Here is a 22,693-nt window from a genome sequence, read left to right as displayed (position 1 = left end):
TCCTTTCTTCCTTCCTTCCTTCCTTTCTTCCTTCCTTCCTTCCTTCCTTCCTTCCTTCCTTCCTTCCTTCCTTCCTTCCTTCCTTCCTCCCTCCATCTTCCCTTCCCTTCCCTTCCCTTCCCTTCCCTTCCTTCCTTCCTTCCTTCCTTCCTTCCTTCCTTCCTTCCTTCCTTCCTTCCTTCCTTCCTTCCTTCCTTCCTTCCTTCCTTCCTTCCTTCTGTAGTCACTTATATAAACTAACCCCCTAGTATATAAGCTACAGCATTATAATACTGTTTCTAGTCAAGGCCTCGCCATAATACTTGTCATCACAATTGGTGCACACAGATGGATTCTTTGACTCTCAATATGAGACTCCAATCTTACCTCTGTTTTTGGCTCTTTCATTTTTTTTCCTGAGGAAACTTTTTGGTCATAAGATTCATTGATCTCAGAGTTTTATCTGAGGTAATAATGTCAGGGAGTCCTGGGTTCTGCATTTAACAGCAGGATCCCCTCATCTTAATTTCTGCCCTGATATTCTATATTAATTGCTCTTTCTAGATTAATATTCAAAGTATAATGAGATAAGAAACAGGATACACAGTGGATCTACTACTTGATATTCAGCAGCTGGTTGCTAAATGTGTGCTAAATATGCATAAATAGTGAGATACATATTTACATGTATGCATGAATATCTATTATGTATAGTTATAACAGAGATTTCAACATTACATTTACTTTGGGTTCTTTAATCGTCATTAATCTTTCTCTACCATATATTTGGGGGGTGAGGATTTAGAATATGTTGATGTTGTTATATGCTTTTTAAAAAAAATTGTTATTATGGTATAATTTCTTCCCTCAAAGAAGTGTACACATAGACCATGATTTATGCTGAGACTGTGAAGTGGTTGAATCTTCTCATAACTGAGAAGAGGAATGAATTTCTTCTATTCTTTGCCTCACAGTATGCCTGTCAATTCAGATTGACCAGAAAGAGGAAAGCCCACTATGATCAAATCTGCTGGAGACTACAGGTTACTAATGAGAAACAGGTAAGAGAAGCCACACTAGGAACACAACTAGGAATAAACCTAAATCACTAAAGTGGGTAGTGGTCCACCCTGAATCTTGGGGCCTTAGAACCACATAGTGAACGTAAAGAGACATTTTCATTAATTAACAAAATCTGAATCTCCTACGAAAATCCAGTTAAGAGAATTAAGCCACGATAGGATGAAGTGAGTAAAATTCTAGAGTGATATCCAGAAAAATAAATAAGATGTGCCAGACTAGGTCAGCCATCATGTAGTAATCTGGAGGTCCAGATGAAAAGCTTTCTTTTCTGACCTTTCCATATATAGGTAAAGTACAAAGAAAACTATGTAACAAATGAAAAAAAAAAGATTAAGTTAGAAGAGGGAGGGGGTATAGGAAGCCCTGGACTAGGTCTCAGTTTGAATAATAACTGAAGTTTTTGAGGAGATTCCAAGGGCCTAAGAATTACAGTTTTGTTTGTAAAATTCATAACAAAGGATCGGGAACTGCTAACATTTCATCTACTTGGGTACCCCTTATAATGATGCATGTCACAACTCACTAGGAATCCTTTGGGGTCCCTTCACTCATCTACCACTGGAGCTGCATCCAAGATTCTGTGAGCCTCCCTCACTCTCTTGACACAGAGATGCAGACAGAAGATGTGCACTCTCCATTGGTTCATCAATTTTGCCACGAAACTAATATTTGTTCTTCATACATGTCTTTGATGGTGTCCTTTATACAGCACTTCCTAAATAATTCCTTGTTCACAATATGTAGCATCCTTCTCATATCTATCACAGGCCTTCCTATTGCCCTAAGGGGGATTGGATTGTCAACTACAATTCTTCAGAAACTGTAGTGCTCCTTTACTTGCCTCCCTATAGCATTACCAGAAGAATATTAATGTTAAAGCTGGACCTCTCGTTCATGCAGAAGTTTGGCATCAATAAAAAAAGCAAACAAAAAAACTTTGTTGTTCTCCAAAGGCAATCCCTCTTGCTATTCTGTTTAATTTTGGCTCCGACTCATTGTCTGTTTGTAATATCTGTCCAAAGTATAAAGATGTCCGTCTGTCTATGTATATATGTGTGTATTTGTAAGAATGTATGTATGTATCTATTTATCTACTTCTATATATATCTATAGACATCTGTCTATATGTACATTGATGTATATTTATATATATCCACAGACTAGAAAGAGATATAGTTATCTCATTAAAATGATAGACCTCAGTTCTACAATATGATGACACAAATCCTTATTCCTCTATCGCTATACATAGATGTTTATAGAATCATAGATATAGATTTAGCATGGAAAGCAAATCCTAGCACTGGCAAGAAGCAGTAGCCAAGTTGTTGGCCCAAACAGGATTCCTTCTATCACTATTAAAAATAGGAGAGAAAAAAAAATCATGTGTGTGTACCCACAATGCTATATTCTGAAGGTGGCTATCTATATCTTTCTATATAGAAAACCAAGGAAATAATCATGAAACAAGAATGAGAAATAATCAATGGATAGTTCACAAGCTCCATTGTTATCCTTTCAATGCCAAGACAGTCAGGATATCATCCAGAATACTGAGTGGACAACCTGTGGTAAACTTTTGGGAGTACATAATTCCAGAGAATGGGCAGGGATGAATAGAGTAAGAAATTTATGAGTATAGAGTATCTATGTTTATGAGTTCATAGCTTTATTCACATATTGCTGATCATTTCCAGTTCCTGATGTGAATTTGGATGATAAAACAATGTGGGTATGAAAATCTAGATTTGTCATAGAAACTTTCTCTTTCCCCTAGCTTTATTATTTTAATGAGATAATTGTATATCTTCTTCTCTGGGTCAATATGTCTGTATGTATCTGTCTGTCTATCTATCTATCTATCTGTGTCTGTCTATCTGTCTATCCATCTTTACATCTGTCTGTCCATCTATGCATAAAAGTTAAAATTAAATCTCAATAATAATATTATATTTTAAGAGATTTATTAATGATCATTAGAAATCAAGGAATAAAGAAGATACAAAACAAAGACCCTGTGCCCATGACTGGTTAGCTATTTTTTAGTCAACCCCACTCATCACCATCAATGCTGATTCTACATCAGAGAGAGGAAGTCTCCAAAGCCCATGCCCTTTATCCTCTGCCTACAGGAAATATGTAATGACAGGAAGTCAGTGGGCTCCTGGGATATGTAGTTTTTTTTTTTTTAGGGTAACAGATTTTCAATCATACATATGTCTGACTGTCCATTTACCTATGTCCACCTATCTATCTATCTATTTATCTATCTATCTCTCTATTAATCATTTATGTATCTCTATGTTATTTATATAGATATATACTGAGATATGAATTTTGTTGGACAAATCGAATATCCAAAATACATTCTGGTAGCAGGAAGATCAAGAAGGCAGGAAGGGAAATCTAAGAAAAAGCAAGGCCTGGTGCCCAGTAGTAGTTAATGCTTTGGACCTTTTACAACTTGTAAACTCTCATCCCCTTCATCAAGAATTGCACATCTTCACAACCGTCTCCTTACCAAATCTCTCTTTTTAAATGCAGATGGCATGACATATTTTTTTGGAAGGCAAAGGGAAGAAGAGGAAGAAGAAGCATCTTTCCCCAGAACCAGTTAGAAATGGAGGAATAGAAGAAGGTGGCTGAGACAGTAGATAATACAGGCAAACTGGGTCACCGGCTGTCTGTCAAAAAAAGAAATACTATTATGAGATAGGGAGTGCTAAGAAAGACAGCAGGGACTCTTGGCTCCCCAGATACTGATCTCATGGCACACATATCCACAAACAATGATAAATAGTCTGATATAGCAGAAAGGGTAATTGATATGGAATATGGCAAAATATGATTCAAATTGTCTTTTACATGTTCTATGTGACGCTGGGCAAGTCATTTTTTAGCATCACTGAGTATCAGTTTCTTCATCTTTACAATGGTAACAATATTTCTTCTTTCTCTCATATGATTATTGTGAGGAGAAGGTTTAATAAAACTTATAGCATAATGCATATATGAATTATTATCACTAATAACAAGCATCACCTTCTATGCAAAGTCACTCATGATTCTCCAATTGTTAGTACCTACTCTCCCAAATTCCCTTATACTTATCTTCTTTATATTTATTTATTCTTTTTATAATGCTCTTCTCTCTCTCTCTCTCTCTCTCTTTCTCTCTTTATATATATATATATATATATGCATATATATCCCTATTAAAATATAAACTCCTTGCACTCAGGGATTGTTTCAGTCATTGTATTTGTATTCCTTAAGTTTTTTCATGATGCTTGGCACATAGTAGGAGCTAAATAAAATTTTGTTGGCTTACACATTGGCTAGCACAGTGATGGTGATCCTATGGCATGGGTGCCAAAGATGGCATGCAGAGTCCTCTCTGTGGGCACGTGGTTGCCTTCCCTCCCCCCAGAGTTGGGTACTAGAAAGGAAGAGGGACTTGGGTGAAGCTGCTCCCCTCCCCCTCTCCACCATGCCTAATGACATTTTTTTTTTCACTGCACTCGTTCCTCTGCTAAGCCCCAAGGGAGTGCTTTCTCCCTCCCCTGTGTATGCCAGGTGGAGGGGGCAGGGGCCCTCCATGTCTAAGAGGTTCACTATCACTGAACTAGCATAATATGTATTCACACTTGCACATATACATGTATTTCAATGCTTCAGGAATCTTATCAGGGTGAGTTTACTCTCCTTAGGACATCATTCCTTTGTGAATTTTTTAAAGTTATAAAAATAATCATTACACATCTTACCTACATGTGCCTCTCTTAAATGGGGCCAACTGTTCAGAGGAGTGATACACAGAGGACAAATCAGTGCCAGGTCTCTATTCAAAGCCTCTTCAGCATGATGGGTTCTGCCAGGGCTTCTGGTCCCCTGGACTGCTTCTTTAATCACCCAAAATTCCTTCTGCACCCCAGTCAGAGCAGGACATTAGTGGAGGGTGTGTGAACAACTAGTACACATTGATGGAAGACTGGTTTTGAGTCTGTGTCCTTGGATATGTCTTTTGCCTCAATTTTTATATATTGGAATTGCTTAGTGATATTAGACTAAAAATCAAATCCTTGTCCTGGCAGGAGGCAATGGGCTGGGTCAAATGGATACTTGGAGCTCCTTCTATTCAATCTTCTTAAAAATAGGAAAGGGAAAAAATATGTGTGTTCTCACAGTGCTTCATTCTGAATATTATTAATTTGTTCTGGTTGTCTTACACCAAAGAAGTTACCCATGAATTCTGAAGTCCATAAAAGACAACTGAGGAATGGGAATTCGTAGATGTAAAATGTATACCCAATAATTTGGAAACATATTAAGCAATAATTCAAGAAGCATATTCTTTCTTGTACAGTGTCTCTCTCATGGAAAACACATCTGATTCTTTTGTTTTGAATACAAGGGACCCTGGCCTTTTATTATTTTTTGGCCACATTAACTCTTTAAGCTAGAAAATAGATTTGATTTGATAGATTTGGTCATCAGAGTCAAGCCTAGGTTGGGCAGGGGAGGAGGGAAGAAGAGGGAAGGAGAGAGAATAAGCCTTCCCAGAGTCTGTACTCCCAGGATGAGTGTTGGTGACATTTTGATGTTACTATGGGGATTGCTATAGTAACAATTCCACTCACCCTTCATTTATTAAGTTATTTTGTTGTGAAACTCAAAGGTAAACCCAACATCCAAAGAAACAATCGCTTTAAAGAGATTTTGCTGTTCTCACAGCCCATGTTGAATGAGCTGATGAAAGTACTTTGAGTGGAAAGGACAACATTTGCAGATAATTTAATACAACTGAAGGAATAAGATTCCTCAAGGTTTCCTCTGAGGCTGGAAAACAACAGCTGATCCATGTCATAATACACTATAATAGTTGAGAATTTACCAATCCTCATACACAAGGATCTTGGGCAGCAATGAATTCTGTCCCTTGTCCCTGTCTCTAACCTCCCCCAGGCTCCTTCCTCTTATCGCCTCCTACCCCACAGAAGCACCCTCCTATTTATAAACAGAGAATGTAGGAGAATACTGTCCAAAAGTGCCATTATTCTTGATTGACTAAATATAGTTCCAAACATGGCCCAGGCTTTTAGCAGCAATACTATTCAAATTAGAAGTCAATACAAGACAGGGCTTACAATTCCAGGAGATTAAGTGGAAAAGCTTCGGAATTAAGACACAATTGTCATTTGCTGTCCTTTAAAAAATCTTTCGAAGCTTTCCTCTTGTCATTTTGTTCTTACAGGAAAGCTTTCAGTCATTAATTATAGTAGGGAGTGTTCACAGAGTGTCTGAGGATGGGCTCTGTGTTGTGTTCCACTCTCTCTTAAATGAGGGACATTTCCAGGGTTTAATGGATAGCCTGAAAAAAAAATGTAGGGGATGGAGCTAAAAGAAAACAGTAAATAAAGACAGCAGGGACTATGAACAGCTAAAAAGAATTAACCAAACCTCATATAATGCTGCCACAGCTAGTTGAAAAGTTAAAAAAAAAATCAGGCACTTAGTTAATCACTTATTTTCTCTACCTGACCTCAAATAGCAGATTTGACTGTGCTTTTCTCTCCTCTAATTTAATAGACTGAATTGTTTCTTTATTTCGGTAGCGTAAAGACATGTCTTATGAAAAGAGGCAGGCACAGACAGCATTTCAGAGATAAAAGTGACCGGAAGGTGGAGATAAGTGCTTCAATTTGATATTGGCAGCAAGGAGGAGCCTACGAAAGGATTTAGGACCAATTTAGACACCATCAAAACATGGAGGGGGAAAGGTCCCACTGATCACCACAACATTCATAATAAGAATAATAATATATTATGTTTATGTAGCCTTTTACCTTAACACAGAGGCTAATTTTTTTAGTGACATTTTGGCTGTGTTTTCATAAACCAAACTGAAACAAGGGAGACATAGACAGAGACAGTTACTCTTTGACTATCTCCTCCTATGGGTTTGTACAGTGGCAGACCAAATAATTCTCTTCAGTTCTTCCTTTACTGGAACTTTACATTTGAAGGCTACATGAAATCCATTGGAATTTGTATTCATCTCCCTTAAACTTTTCTTCTCTTGTGCCAATCAAAAAAGCAGAAATCTCAAATCTCAGCAAAGATAAATAGCCTTTAAATTTTACTTCTTCTTTCTCTTCCTTTTTAGTATCAGGGAAATCGTACTTTATCAGGAGTCAGAGGCAGTGAGTTCAAATCCACCTTCTGATGTTTCCTACCTGTGAACCTTTGGCGAGTCACTTAAACGTCTTATGCCTCAGTTTCTTCCTTCGCAAAAGCAGGGGTTGGACTAGTTGACTTTGGAGGTCCCTTGTCAGTGGCTAATTCTTTTTCTTTTCCTCTTTTATCTCCAATTATTTTTTGGTTTCCTTTTTTCCTCTTATGATCTCGTTTGCTTTTGGAGGAGTTAAAATTCTTTGCTGTGTTTTGCCCCATCCATTTTTAGGTTCGTGGACACACTCCTAAAAGACCCAAGTTTTTCCTCCACCCCCTGGAGGCTTTTAAAAAAGAGAGAGAGAGAAAGGGAAAGCAATAATCGGGACAGGGCTGCCTATTCCTTTTTGTGGGGTAGGAAAAGGTCATTTGAAACGTTTTAGTCCTGGCAGGCCAACCAGGCATCAGAAAGACCAGTGAAAAGAACAGAGAGAGAAACGAATCAAGATTGAGCCTCCAAAGCAGCAAATGAAGTGCTGATGGCGGTTGCGGGTTTGGGTTTGGATATTTTGTTTCCTGTACTTCGTTTTCACAAGCTGGAGACGCTGACAGCACAGAGAAGAACGTCTCCATTGACTTGCTTTGGGCTCTACCAGGATGTGCCATTTGCTCTCTAGGCACGTTCTAGGGGCCCTTGCAGCTCCACTAATCATGCAAATTCTTTTGTGTTTCAGAAGCCCCGATGCTGCTCCTTCCCAAGAGGTTCAGAGCCTGCAGGCCAGCGTCATCTTAGTAAGCGGAAAGTTGCCGAGTTCCACGACCATGCGTGGAAGTCATTCCTTAGATTTAAAGAGTAAAAAAGAAAGAAACAAAACCCAAATGAAACAAAACAACAGCGAAAAGGGATTTCCTTCAACTGGTCCCCCTTGCTTGGGGGAGGGGAGGGGTTCTGGTCACAGCCCCAGATATTTGCAGGGAGATGAGGGCGAAGGAGGGGAAAGGAGAAGAAAGCCCGAGATCTGAAGGAAGACTGCCGGAGAGCAAACATGTTTAAAGCCTTTTTCTTTTACAAGGTGCAAATGCAAACGTAATTCCACTTTGCAATCGCACAGTAAATACCAGATTACTAGGCAATTATATTTAAGCATTACAGAACCTCCAAAAATAATGGCCATGTTCGGGGCAGTTTTTCAATCCCTGGATAACACTATAGTTTAATGGATAGAAACAACTATATCATTTATTCCTCTTACATAAAAAGCTGCCAACCATGTAAGTACATGATCAATAATCGAGCTTTACAACAGCCAGCACTGAACGCTGCTGTTGCTGCTGCTGCTGCTGCTGCTGCTGCCCCCGACCAGCGACTAGTTGCTGCCTCATGTCGGGTAATAATCAGTAAAATGAGATGCCCAAAAGTATGAAGATGAAGTACCTGAGTGGAGCTGGGCCCCCAGGACTCTTTGAGACCTTTTATTTTTATGGTGAACAAGGAGCAGTGGCAAAACTCTATTTGGCACTTTTAAGGAATTTGTAAATCGACCATAAAACATTATTTCTGGCTTGAATTTTTCAAAAGAAATGTCAAAGGGGGTAGGATGGGGTGGGGGAGGCTGACCATAAGAGGAAGGTAAGGATATGTTAAGGGATGCCAGGGGGGATTATTTTATTTTTTTATTTTTTTCATTTGCCTACTTTTCACATGTATGGGCATTAATGAGAAAATAGAAATGCTGTTTAGAAAGATGATTTTTCAGTACTATAGTACAAACTTCAAAGTAGGGCAAATTCTTTGGAGTGTTAATGCCATAACAACAACACAAATTCCCAGGTTAGGCCCTTGCATGCTCACTATAGTGTGTTCAGCAGTTTTTCAGTCAGCTCTGATTCTTCCTCAATGCATATGGATTTTTTGGAGAAAAATAATAATAAAAATAAACAAAAAATACCCCAAAACAACGACAAAAAAAATCAACAAACCAACAACTAGAGTGGTTTGCCAATTCCTTCTCTTGATAATTTTACAGATAAGGAAACTGAGGCAAACAGGATGCCCTGACTTACTTGCTCAGGTTCATATAGCTCACTAAGTGACTGAGGCCAGATTTGAACTCAGGAAGATGAATCTTTCTGACTCCAGAGCCCCACTCTATCCAGTGCCCCACCATGCTTCATGCTCACTATAACTTTTCTGCAATTATATATGTAGCAGCCTACTGTTTTGATCAAACAACTTAATAAGTTGTAAATTTAGGAGATATAATAGTATGATAAGAGACCAGACTTGGCAGTTGCCTTAGAGGTTAACTGGTGCAAACCTCTCATTTTACAGATGAAGAAATGGATCCAGAGAAGTTATATCACTTAATGTAACATATGAAATTTTTTTAAAAAGCAAAAAAAAAAAGCCACAAAGCGAATGTCTAAATCTAGATCTAGCATTTTCCTTCACTATATCACACTGTTCCATATATCTTTTTTTATAAATACCTGTCCACAGACTTATTCTTCTCCCAATCTGTGACATTTCCTTCTTAAAATAATCAATATATCTATAGAGCCCATGCAAATTGCCTTGATCTCAAGCACAATTGCCAGAATTCCCCCTTCCTTATAATGTTCAAAACCCTTTTCTAATAGCATAAGGCTAACGGGCTCTACTGATTTGTCTAGCAAATTCCCTCAAATCAAAACTGCCATCTAACCTTTAAAAAAAAACCCCTCCAAGTTTAGTTTGAGCTGTGTTACAGATGCCAACTTCAAGAGGTCTTGAAAAGTGTTTAGTAACACCAGAGCAAAGGCTAGACTACTCCATTTGTGTCCTCTGCATCCAGATGATGATTAAATAGCTGTTCTTATTTTTATTAAATATTATTAAATAATTAAATAAGTATTATTAAATACATGTTCTTATCTTTAGGGCAATCTCCTCTCTGTTCTGCATATCCATACTGGTCTCTCCCACCTTCATGCGGTGCCTTTTTTTTTTGGTAAGGGCTATGTTACTCACCTGATGTATCTCCTCTCTTCTCCATCTTCCAAATTCTATAGACCTAGTTAAATTTCACACTTGCTCTGTGAAATTTACATTGATCTCTCCTGAACTTTGACTTCTGGTAGCGTGTGCTTTTCCCACATGTTAACATTAAACACATCCCAGCTAAAATTGCTCTCTGTTTTGTATCTTGTCACATCAATGTTAGTATATACTTTGACATAAATAATCAACCAATAACAAGCACTTAGTAGCCATCTGTTACATGCCAGGCACTGTGCTAGGCACTTGAAATATAAGAACCAGAAAAGCAAAAAATCATAGGATCATAAGTTTAGAGTTTAGAGTTTAAAGGTACCTTAAAGCCTTTGAGTTCAACTTCATCATTTTGCATAGGAAGAAACTAAGATACAGTTAGATTGACTTGTCTGAGGTCATCAAACTAGTATGTGAGACAGGTTTTGATTGAAGGTCTTCTTCATTCCATATCCAGAAGTCTATTGACCACACTGTTCTCAGGCAGCTTGAATTCTTGATAAATGACATATTGGATACATTAGTGGATGTGGAGTAAAATATACACAGAATAAATAAAAGGAAGATGAAAATGAAGTAGGCAAGGAGAAAGGACAGTAGCAGTGGGGATAGGGAGGAATCAGAAAAGGCTTTTCATCAGGAGAGGTGCTTGACTTTTCTCTTGAAGGAATAGTGGAATCCTTAGCTGGAGATAAGAAGAGAGTACTTTCCAGGCATAGGTTATGGCCAGTGCAAAGATGTAGAGATGAGAGATGAAATTCCATGTGTGAGAGAAAATACCCAATTTGTGATCCAACCATTCTGGAGGGCAATTTGGAACCATGACCAAAGGGCTATAAAACTGTGCATACCCTTTGATCCAATACCACTATTGGGTTTGTATCCCAAAGAGATAATAAAAAAGGGGGGAAAGGATCTACTTGTACACAAATATTTATAACAGCTCTTTTTGTTATGGCAAAGAATGGGAAATTGAAGGGATGTCCATTGAGTGGGGAATGTCTGAACAAATTGTGGTCCATGTTGGTAATGGAATACTATCATGATATAAGATATGATAAGCAAGATGATTTCAGAAAAAGCTGTAAAGATCTTCAGGAACTGATGCAGAGAGAAATAAGCAGAACTGAAAGAACATTGTACACAGTAACAACGATATTGGACGATGATTATCTGTGAAAACTTGACTCTTCTCAGCAATGCAACGATCTGGGACAATCCTGAAAGACTAAGAAAGAACTGTTGGAGTCGTCTTTCACATCAATGTATTTATGGTTTTCTTTTTGGGGTTTGGTTGTGTCTGAGAATGCTCTCACAACAATGTTCAATATAGAAGTGTGTTTTACAAGACAGTAAAAATAACATTAAAAAAAAGGAAAATACCAGTTTGACTAGATATATTGTGCAATGTTGGAAAGGTGGTAATATATAACAAATTCAGAAATATAAGTTATAGAGAGCTTTAAAAGTCTGAGGGAAGGGTTTATATTTGTCATAGAGAAATGGGAAGTTCCTGAAATTACTGAGTAGTAAAGTAACATGGTCAGATTTTGTTTTAGAAAAGTCACTTTGGATGCTGTGTGAAGGATGGTTTGGTGAGGGGAAGAGATTTGAGGCAGAGAGACCAATCAGAAGACCATAACAATAATCTAGGCAGAAGATGATGAAAGCTTGAACTCAGGAGGTATCTGTGTGAATAGAGAGGATTCAGATGAAAGAGATGATATAGATTTAGAAATGCCATCAACCATACAATACACTTAAAAAATATTCTCTGTAGTATCTAGTACAGTTTTTTTCAGTTGGACATTGATGATAACACTTACAGATAAAGGGGAAAAAGTAGATAAGCATCTTTGGTTTTGTAATCTTGCAAGTTCCTTCCATTTCACCTAGGCCTATTTTTGTATTTTAAAAATAAGGAAAGAGATTTACAAAGAAAGTTCCATAATGACACAAAATTAGTAAGTAGCAGAGCTGGGATTCAAACCCCGATTTCCAGACTCCAAAATCAGGTTTTTTCGTTGGTTTTCCCCCCAGGACCCTAAAAGATAGAAGGAATAGGAAACAGATATAGCTAGTACCTTTGAAGGAAGCATTGTTGGAATAGTTGGAGAGATCACAGGTCAACACAACCTGGAAACCAAATTCAGAGATGACTTGAGAATATATCGTTATTCACCATTTCAGTAATTGCAAAGAGCGATTGGGACAAAATAACTATTTTTAGCTATAACAGTAGGGAATGCATTGTGACTTTGGAATATGTGATTTCAGAGGAGTAAAGGAAGAGGCAACTTATTTAGGAATGGTTTATTGAACCATGCATGCATGCTATAAATGCAAACTCAGGTCTTCAAGTCCCTGAGATGAAGGATGTGAGAGATGTCACATTTATTATTCTTTTCACTTACCAATCAGTTTATTAACATGACCAAATTTAGGAACCATTCAAATTGCTGATAAATATTAAACCAGATGATTTAACTCTGGGGTTAGGAAGTTTCCCTTCTGGATATTCAGGACAGTTAAGTGATAGAGAACATGTGCACAGATAAGTAAATGGTCCCCATGTACATGCAAGGAACGTAAATGTATTCAACAGTCAACAAATATTTATTAGAAACCTACTATGTGTCAGTCATACCCCTCCCCTGCTACCAAAGTAGTAGTGTGTTTGCCATTCCTACCTGTGGCTTGAAGAGAAGGCCAGCTTCTCTCTTACCCCCCTCCCCATTTGGAAGGATGACCTTCCTCCTCTCCTGCCATTCATCCTCAACAGCTGTTTCAAGCCCAGTTTCCCAATCTCTCCTCTGAAAGCCTTTCCTGATTAATCCCATCACATTCTAAATAAACAATTTTACTTTGCACCACTCCCCCAGATTAATTATATACTGAACCTGAACTGATATAATATATATATATATATACTAAAACTGAACAAATTTGTTCTGACCCACTAAAATGTCATATGTTTGTTCCCAAGTTGCTCTGTTTATATATTCTATCTCTTAAAAGCAATCCAAAGTTGGGGACTTCTTACGTTTAATGGTGGGGGGGTTCCACAATAACATCTTATACCATTCTTTGTTCATAGAAGCTCAATAAATTCTTATCGCTTAAGATGCAATCAGTCAATAAATCAATAAATGACTATTAAGAGATTTTTACTGTGTACTTGCCACTGTGCTAGGCCCTGTAGATACCTGTACAAAGAATGAAATGACTCCTCCTCAAGAGCAGCCTTCATTCTAATCCAGAGACGGTGATCTTCTTTCCGTCTTTGGCATACATAGCATCTTCTCACTCTGTGGTGAAGGTTTGTCTTCTCCCAGAATCTCAGAGGAAATGTTTCCTAATAGTTCCAAAATCTTTCCATCCATGTGTTTGTAGGGCTCATACATTCCTCAGTCATTCAGGATCAACTTCATTAACTTCCTCTGACTGAAATGAGATAATAATAGTTGGAGTCTGATATTCTGATACTTTATGGGTAGAGTTTTAAGTTTTAAAAAACCCAAGTTTATCTATGTATCATTCCTAGTATATTTCTTCTGCAGAAAACTGTACTTATGCATTTGGTTTGGCTTAATTTATGTTTTTAATTTCCTGTATATGCCAGCCAAAATAGTAGAATTGGTTGGCTAATAATAACAATAATCATAAGTACATTTCAAAAGTGTTCATTAAAGTCCAACTGAATTATATTCTCTTTGAAAATTCTTGAGTTTTCTTCCAGGTTAGGTGCTTCACAAAAGTATATTTTCATACACCTGTCTACCTTTTTTTATACGTACACATATTCAGAAAAGGGAAACTTTTTGAAGTTGAAGCACATATTGAATGTCAAGTAATATTTCTGTGAAACCTGAGATTTCTTCTCTGAGTCCTTGTCAGCACAGGCAAGTTGAAGAGAATAGCTTTGAAAGGTTGGACAGGTCATGGGACCCCCTTATGGTTTGTTTGTACATCTGTAAAGTGAGAGGCTGGGATTAAGCAGTCTCGTCTCATTCAGTGCTAGCAATCTGTGATTGTATGATGTGAGGAATTATTTCCAAAGTATATATAAACATACAGTGTGACCATTTTAATAATTTCCCTTTTAATTAATTAAAATCTTTTTCTCTGCATTTTTTGGGCAACAGTTTTACTCTTAATTTATGAACTAAGATTGCCCTTGCACTGAATTCTCTTTCATTCTAATACTTAAATGTTACTTAATAGCAAATCTGACATTGAGCGCACAGGCAGACTAAAAGAAGCAAATTTAGTTTACTAGAGAATAAAAGATGCTATTAGAGGACTTTCATTTTTGCTATTACATGTTTCCAAAAAAAAGTCTTTTAGCTAATCATCACATCATACAGTCTAGGAGTTAGGAGGGATGTTAGATTTTTTTTCTTTAACATTTTAATTTTAAATATGAGGAAACTGAGGCTCAGAGAGGTTATGATTTGCTCATGGTCATCCAGAGAGAAAATGGGAAAACCGAGCTTCAAATCCAAGTGTTTTGATTCTAAATCTATTGCATTCTACTTGGTCCAATGAGGACACTGAGTCATCAGTGCTTTCTATCCTGTGACATAAATGAAAGAGTTGAGACCAAAATAGATTAAGTCTTATAGATTTTGCTAGAAGCCAATGACAAAGTTGAGATTGAAATTTCAGGCCCCCTTTCCAAACAATTGCTTTGCCTTGGTGAATAGAGAGAACAACTGAAGAGAACCAAAAGTTCAAAAAAAAAAGGAAAAGGAAAAGAACAAAACTCAGAGTTAAGGTAAGAGTTGAACTGAGCCTTGAAGAACTTTAAGGAAAATAAGAAAGAAAAGTGAGGAGGAGGAACATTGTATAGAGGGGGCAATTGTAACAAAGGCATGGAATCAGCAGATTAAATTTTTTATACAAGGAACAACAATGAAACCAGTGTAGATTGTACAGTGTGTGGATAGGAACAAAGGGAGAGCAGAATATAAAGATGGGAAAAGGCCAAGTTATTAATTGCTTTAGATACCAAACAAAGACTTGATCCTTGATCTTGGAAAGGAATCTTTGGAGTTCATTGAGTAGAGGATGACAGGAAAAATTGCTTTGGTGGATTGAAAGATGGATTGGAGTGGAGAGAGATATGAAACAGACCAAACAAAACACTATTGCAGAAATCTAGGTGTGAGGTGTAGGGAATCTGTGCTAGACAGGTAGTTAGAAAAAAGGGGAGATTTTATATGTATATATATGGATATATTCCTATGTTACATATATGTAGTTATAATACATACTAATTACATAAGATTTACACAATTATAGCTTAATTAAATATCTTGTATAACATAAATATGCATTTCTCTCTCTCAATCTCTTTCTCTATCACATATTCTTGAGGTCACAAGTCTTATGTTTTGCTAAAGAAATTAGACCAAAGGTTTCAATAACAATATCTAACCTTTCTTGGTCTTTCCAAGTGTGCTACTTATGTATTGGATTGAGACTCCCAAGAAATATAATTCATTTCACACACAGTTTGGCATATAGTAGCTTCTCAGTAAATATTGAATTTTTTACCTCTCTCCCAACAACAAAAACATCAACATATGACCTGGCCTGTGTTTTGGAAGTTCTCCAACTTTTTGAAAAGGTTGGCAATAGGCAATGATAGCAAGGGTAGAAATGTTGGTACTATTCAATTGTTTCATTTGTATTCAATGCTGTGACTCCATTTTGGAATTTTCTTATTGAAGACACTGTATGGTTTGCCATTTCCTTCTCCTGCTTATTTTACAGATGAGGAAACTGAGGCAAAAGGGTTGCTCACTTGCCCAGAGTCATACAGCTAATATCTGAGTCTGGATTTGAACTCATAACTTTCTGACTCCTGGTTTGTGCCACTTAGCCATTCCTAGGATGGACTACCATCATCCTATTCTTCATCCTCACTATGCCCTTGATTTCCTCCAGCCATCAGTTCTTTTGAAGCTATTACACTTACATTTACTATCTTATCCTTCTTTTTCTATCTTGAATTTTTTTGCCAAAACATTCTGACTGATTCTAAGATCTGTCAAGTTCTAATCTTTCTCTTAAGATAGTCTCACATCACTTTTTGGATATCTCAAACTATTTGTCCAATAAACATCTGAAACTTACCATGCCCCAAAATAGAACTTTTCTATGTCTATGACATCATTATAGCTCCAGTCACCCAGGAATAAAATATTGATATTATCCTTTAATCTCACTTTCACTCGCCCCATATAATTATAAGTTCACATACTATAACATCATAGATTTTTTTTGAAGAGTAGAAAATCAAATATTTATTGAGAGGTTTCTATGTACTAAACTGTGTGTGAATTGAATTTATATCTCATAGTATTTCCAATTCAGCTCATAACTAGCTCATTTTGAAAAGGCAAAAAATTTTAGATATAGTTACTAAAATTTTTTGCTCTAATTTTTTTTTAGCAGAACAAAAGTCTTGTGAGCTCAAGGATCTTTTGATCTTGACATAACTCATCTGGTTGGTGGAACCCAATAAATCAGGAGTTGACAAACTTACTTTACAAAGGGCCTCAGAGTAAATACTTCAGGCTCTCTGTGCCAAGAGAATATCAAGGACAATATATAGCTACTTATATAACAGGAGATAATAAATTATTATAATTTTATTGATGGAATCGTAAGTATAATAGTGATTGAGAACAATATTTTTCTAAGGCAATCTACTAATGAGAAAAAATGGCTTATTTTGGAGTCCTTTTTAAGTTAATTGGGGTTTTAAGCTTGTCTTTTCTGTCATCAAAATGGTTGCAAATATTAATTTGTTAATGTTGACCTGTAATGACATTTTACGTAGTTCCTCTTTAAAATGTCTTTTCACACAGATAGGTACTGCCAAATACTGATATCAGCCCACAAATATGTTTTTAACTGAGTATATTCATCACTTGGAAAGCATTTATGGAATTCTTTTAGATTCTTTTCTTGACATTTGCCTTATTTTCAAATGATATTGTAGATTAATCAGTTCCAATCAAAGGTTAGGGAGAAACGCTTTAATTGCAGAGTTAAATGAATTTTGAAATATCACAGTCTCTTTTGTACTTGCATTGAGGTTCAGAAAATGCTACTGAACTATAGTTTGAGCTAAACAAATATTTAGTCTCAGAAAATAGTATGAGAATAGAGAGTTCACTTCTTGTTAGGCAGTATAGGAAGTGTATAAGACACCTTCCCATTACTTGTGATTCAAATAATGTTGATTATGGTCAAATTTCTTTACAGTAGTATAAATTTCTCAAATAAGCACTGCTTTACCTTATAATTTTAGGTTGAATTTATAAAGAAACATTATCAAGGCTATAGGAAAAACTAATTTTCAAAGTCATTCAGTGCAAGATGATAGAAATTGAGAGCAGTTGTCATTTACAAAAATTTCAGTCTTGGACCCAAACTCAATATATCATTGTAAAACTTTTCCTCCTTTCCCCCCTTTTTTTTTCTTGCTCTGACATAAGGGGTAAATACTGAGTAAAGAAAATAATTATCACAATATGTTGATACAAGTGAAATTCAAAATACTGTCCAGTTATAACTGCTCTATTGAGTTTTGTACTGTGTCAAGAAACAGAGCAAGGTGATGGAACACTACTCAATTCTGCTGTTCTGTGAGTGTAGCCATAAACAGTATATAAACAAGTGAATGTGGCTGTGTTCCAATAAAACTCTATTCATGGACTTGGAAATTTGAATTTCATATGATTTTTCTTTTAACTATTTAAAATGGAAAAAAAAAACATTTTTAGCTTGCAGTCCACACAAAAATAGACTCCAGACTGATTTAGCTCCCAAGCTGTAGTTTGCTGACCCCTATAATAAGATATACTTAGATTTCTCCTTGAAAACAAAAATGAATAGTTATTAAACATATAGAATTCCAGCATTTGAAATATTTTGTGTAAATGGTACAACAGAAAATAGGGTCCATAGAACAGAGACAGGAAAAGGAATTAACTCTCCAGATTCTGAATTCAATCCAACAAGGAAGACTCAACTTCATGAGTTCAAATATGACCTCAGATACTTCCCAGCTGTGTAATCCTGGGCCAGTCACTCAACTCTGTTTGTTCAGTTTCTTCATTTGTAAAATGAGCTGGAGAAGAAAATTCCAAACCACTCCATTATCTCTGCCAAGAAAACTCCAAATAGAATTACAAAGAGTCAGATACAACTAAAAATGAATGATCTATAATAACAAACTATTAGAAAGGCATTGGGCGAGGTGACGAGCTATTCTATTTTGTGCTGCATTGTAGCATGTGGCCCAGATGCCTGAAAGCCTCTAGAAAGAGGAAAGCTCGCAGTTTTAAGTTCCTAGCTTAAGAAAGAGAAATGCCTATTATTTGGTATACCTCTTTCTCTTCCCAAAAATAATCTCTCTCTTTCTACTTGTTCCTGGACTGGATAAATATTTATTTTGCCTTCCAAAATTGTACCTTTTCTTACTCCTCAATTATGATGTCACCACAAGGACAAGGGGAAGATGAATAGAGTAGAGGGAAACATCTCCATCATCTATAAAACTTCATATCCCTTTTATAATTATAAATTTTATTTTTTCCAGATTACATGTCAATAGAATTTCTTAATATTCATTTTCTGATATTTTGCAAACCATGTTGTCTCTCTACCTTCTATCCTTTCTCCTACCCTAAGAAGACAGGTAATATGATATAGGCTGCACATATATTATGATATAACACATATTTCCATCTTCATTATGTTGTAAAAGCAGACACACATTGCTTATATTAGACACAAATTCATGGAGGAAATAAAGAAAACAATGATATATTTCAATTTGCATTCTGACTTGGTCTGTTTATTATACGGTGGGGAATTTCTTTTTTATGAGTCTCTTGGAGTTGTTCTGGACCTTTACCTTGTTGATAATAGTTAAATCATTCATAGTTGATCATTTTACTATTATTGTTGTTATTGTGTACAACATTCTTCTGGTTCTTTTCACTTCACTTTGCATCACTACATGTAAGCCTTTCTAGGGATTTTTAAGTGTTCTTCTTGTTTGTCATTTCTTGTGACACAATAATATTCCATTACAAGTACATATGACAACTTATTCAGTGATTCCCCATTTGATGGAACCCCCTTCAGTCTCCAGTTCTTTGCCTCCATAAAAAGCCCTGATAGAAATATTTTTGTACAGACAGGTTCTTTCTCCTGTCTTTAATTTCTTTGGTTTAAACCTAGTAGTGGTATTGCTGGGTCTAAGGATATGCACAATTTGATGACCTTTTGGGCATCATTTCAGATTGCTCTACAGAATGTTTGTATCAATTCACAGCTACACCAAAAGTATATTAGTGTCTCAATTTTTTCACATCCCCTCTAGCATTTATTGTTTTCCTTTTCTTTTTTTTTGTCATGTTAGATAGTCTGATAGCTGTGAGGTGGTACCTCAGAGTTGTTTTAATTTTCATTATCACATCCCTTTCCAAAGGTGTATTAGATAAGATCAGGAGTGAAACAAGGATGCCCATTATCACCTCTATTTTTAACATTGTACTAGAAACATTAGCAGTAACAATTAGAGAAGAAAAAGAAATAGAAGGTATTAAAATAGGCAATGAAGAGACCAAGCTATCACTCTTTGCAGCTGATATGATGATTTACTTAAAGAATCCTAGAGAATCAATCAAAAAGCTAGTCAAAACAATCAACAATTTTAGCAAAGTTGCAGGATACAAAATAAACCCACATAAGTCATCAGGACTTCTATATATCCCTTACACATCTCAGCAGCAAGAATTGGAAAGAGAAATTCCATTTAAAATCACCCTACACAATATAAAATACTTAGGAATCTATCTGCCTAGACAAACACAGGAACTATATGAACACAACTACAAAACACTCACCACACAATTAAAACTAGATTTAAACAATTGGAAAAACATTGACTGCTCATGGATGGGATGAGCTAACATAATAAAAATGACAATCCTACCCAAACTAATTTACTCATTTAGTGCCATATCCATTGAACTACCAAAAACTTTTTTTTACTGAATTAGAAAAAAAAAAACATAACAAAGTTTATTTGGAAGAACAAAAGATCAAGGATATCCAGGGAAATCATGAAAAAAAAATGCAAAGGAAGGAGGACTTGCAGTCACAGATCTAAAACTATACTATAAAGCAGTGGTTATCAAAACACTTTGGTACTGGCTAAGAGACAGAGAAGAGGATCAATGGAATAGACTTGGGGTAAGTGACCTCAGCAAAACAGTCTATGATAAATCCAAAGATCCCAGTTTTGGGGACCAAAACCCACTTTTTGATAAAAAAAAATTGCAGGGAAAATTGGAAGACAGTATGGGAGAGATTAGGTTTGGATCAACTTCTCACACCCTACACCAAGATAAACTCAGAATCGGTGAATGACCTGAATATAAAGGAGGAAACTATAAACAAATTAGGCAAACATAGAATAATATACTTGTCAGATCTTTGGGAAAGGAAAGACTTTAAAACCAAGCAAGAGCTAGGAAAAAAACCACAAAATGTAAAATCAATAATTTTGATTACATCAAATTAAAAAGGTTTCGTACTAACAAAACTAATGCATCCAGAATTAGAAGGGAGGCAGCAAATTGGGAGACAATCTTCATTACAAAAACCTCTGACAAAGGTCTAATTACTCAAATTTTATAAAAAGCTAAACCAGTTGTACAAAAAATCAAGTCATTCTTGAATTGATAAATGGGCAAGGGACATGAATAGCAATTTTCAGTTAAAGAAATCAAAACTATTAATAGGCACATGGAAACAAAATTCATCTGGAATAACAAAAGATCAAGGATATCCAGGGAAATAATGAAAAAAAAAAACACATACGATGGGGGCCTTGCAGTCCCTGACCTTAAACTATATTACAAAGCAGCAGTCATCAAAACAATTTGGTACTGGCTAAGAAACAGAAAGGAAGATCAGTGGAATAGACTGGGGGAAAGCGACCTCAGCAAGACAGTATACGATAAACCCAAAGATCCCAGCTTTTGGGACAAAAATCCACTATTCGATAAAAACTGCTGGGAAAACTGGAAGACAGTGTGGGAGAGATTAGGTTTGGATCAACACCTCACACCCTACACCAAGATAAATTCAGAATGGGTAAATGACTTAAACATAAAGAAGGAAACCATAAGTAAATTGGGTAAACACAGAATAGTATACATGTCAGACCTTTGGGAGGGGAAAGACTTTAAAACCAAGCAAGACATAGAAAGAATCACAAAATGTAAAATAAATAATTTTGACTACATCAAATTAAAAAAGTTTAGTACAAACAGAACCAATGTAACTAAAATCAGAAGGAAAACAACAAATTGGGAAGAAATCTTCATAGAAACCTCTGACAAAGGGTTAATTACTCAAATTTATAAAGAGCTAAATCAATTGTACAAAAAATCAAGCCATTCCCCAATTGATAAATGGGCAAGGGACATGAATAGGCAGTTCTCAGATAAAGAAATCAAAGCTATTAATAAGCACATGAAAAAGTGTTCTAAATCTCTATAATCAGAGAGATGCAAATCAAAACAACTCTGAGGTATCACCTCACACCAAGCAGATTGGCTAACATGATAGCAAAGGAAAGTAATGAATGCTGGAGGGGATGTGGCAAAGTTGGGACATTAATGCAGTGCTGGTGGAGTTGTGAACTGATCCAACCATTCTGGAGGGCAATTTGGAACTATGCCCAAAGGATAATAAAGAAGTGTCTGCCCTTTGATCCAGCCATAGCACTGCTGGGTTTGTAGCCCAAAGAGATAATAAGGAAAAAGACTTGTACAAGAATATTCATAGCTGCGCTCTTTGTGGTGGCCAAAAACTGGAAAACGAGGGGATGCCCATCAATTGGGGAATGGCTGAACAACTTGTGGTATATGTTGGTGATGGAATACTATTGTGCTCAAAGGAATGATAAAGTGGAGGAATTCCATGGAGACTGGAACAACCTCCAGGAAGTGATGCAGAGTGAGAGGAGCAGAACCAGAAGAACATTGTACACAGAGACTGATACACTCTGGTACAACTGAATGTAATGGACTTCTCCATTAGTGGCAATGCAGTGATCCTGAACAGCTTGGAGGGATCTATGAGAAAAACCACTATCTACATCCAGAGGAAACACTGCAGGAATAAAAACACCAAAGAAAAACAACTGCTGGAATACATGGATTGAGGGGATATGATTGGGGATATAGACACTAATGGAACATCCTACTGCAAACAACAACATGGAAATAGGTTCTGATAAAGGACACATGTAATACCCAACGAAATTGGGTGTTGGCTGTGGGAAGAGTGGGTGGAGGGGAAGGAGGGAAATAATGTGATTATTGTAGCCAA

Source organism: Monodelphis domestica, chromosome 3 (genome assembly GCF_027887165.1).
Source record: "Monodelphis domestica isolate mMonDom1 chromosome 3, mMonDom1.pri, whole genome shotgun sequence".
Taxonomy (NCBI): domain Eukaryota; kingdom Metazoa; phylum Chordata; class Mammalia; order Didelphimorphia; family Didelphidae; genus Monodelphis; species Monodelphis domestica.
This window is presented reverse-complemented; position numbering follows the sequence as displayed.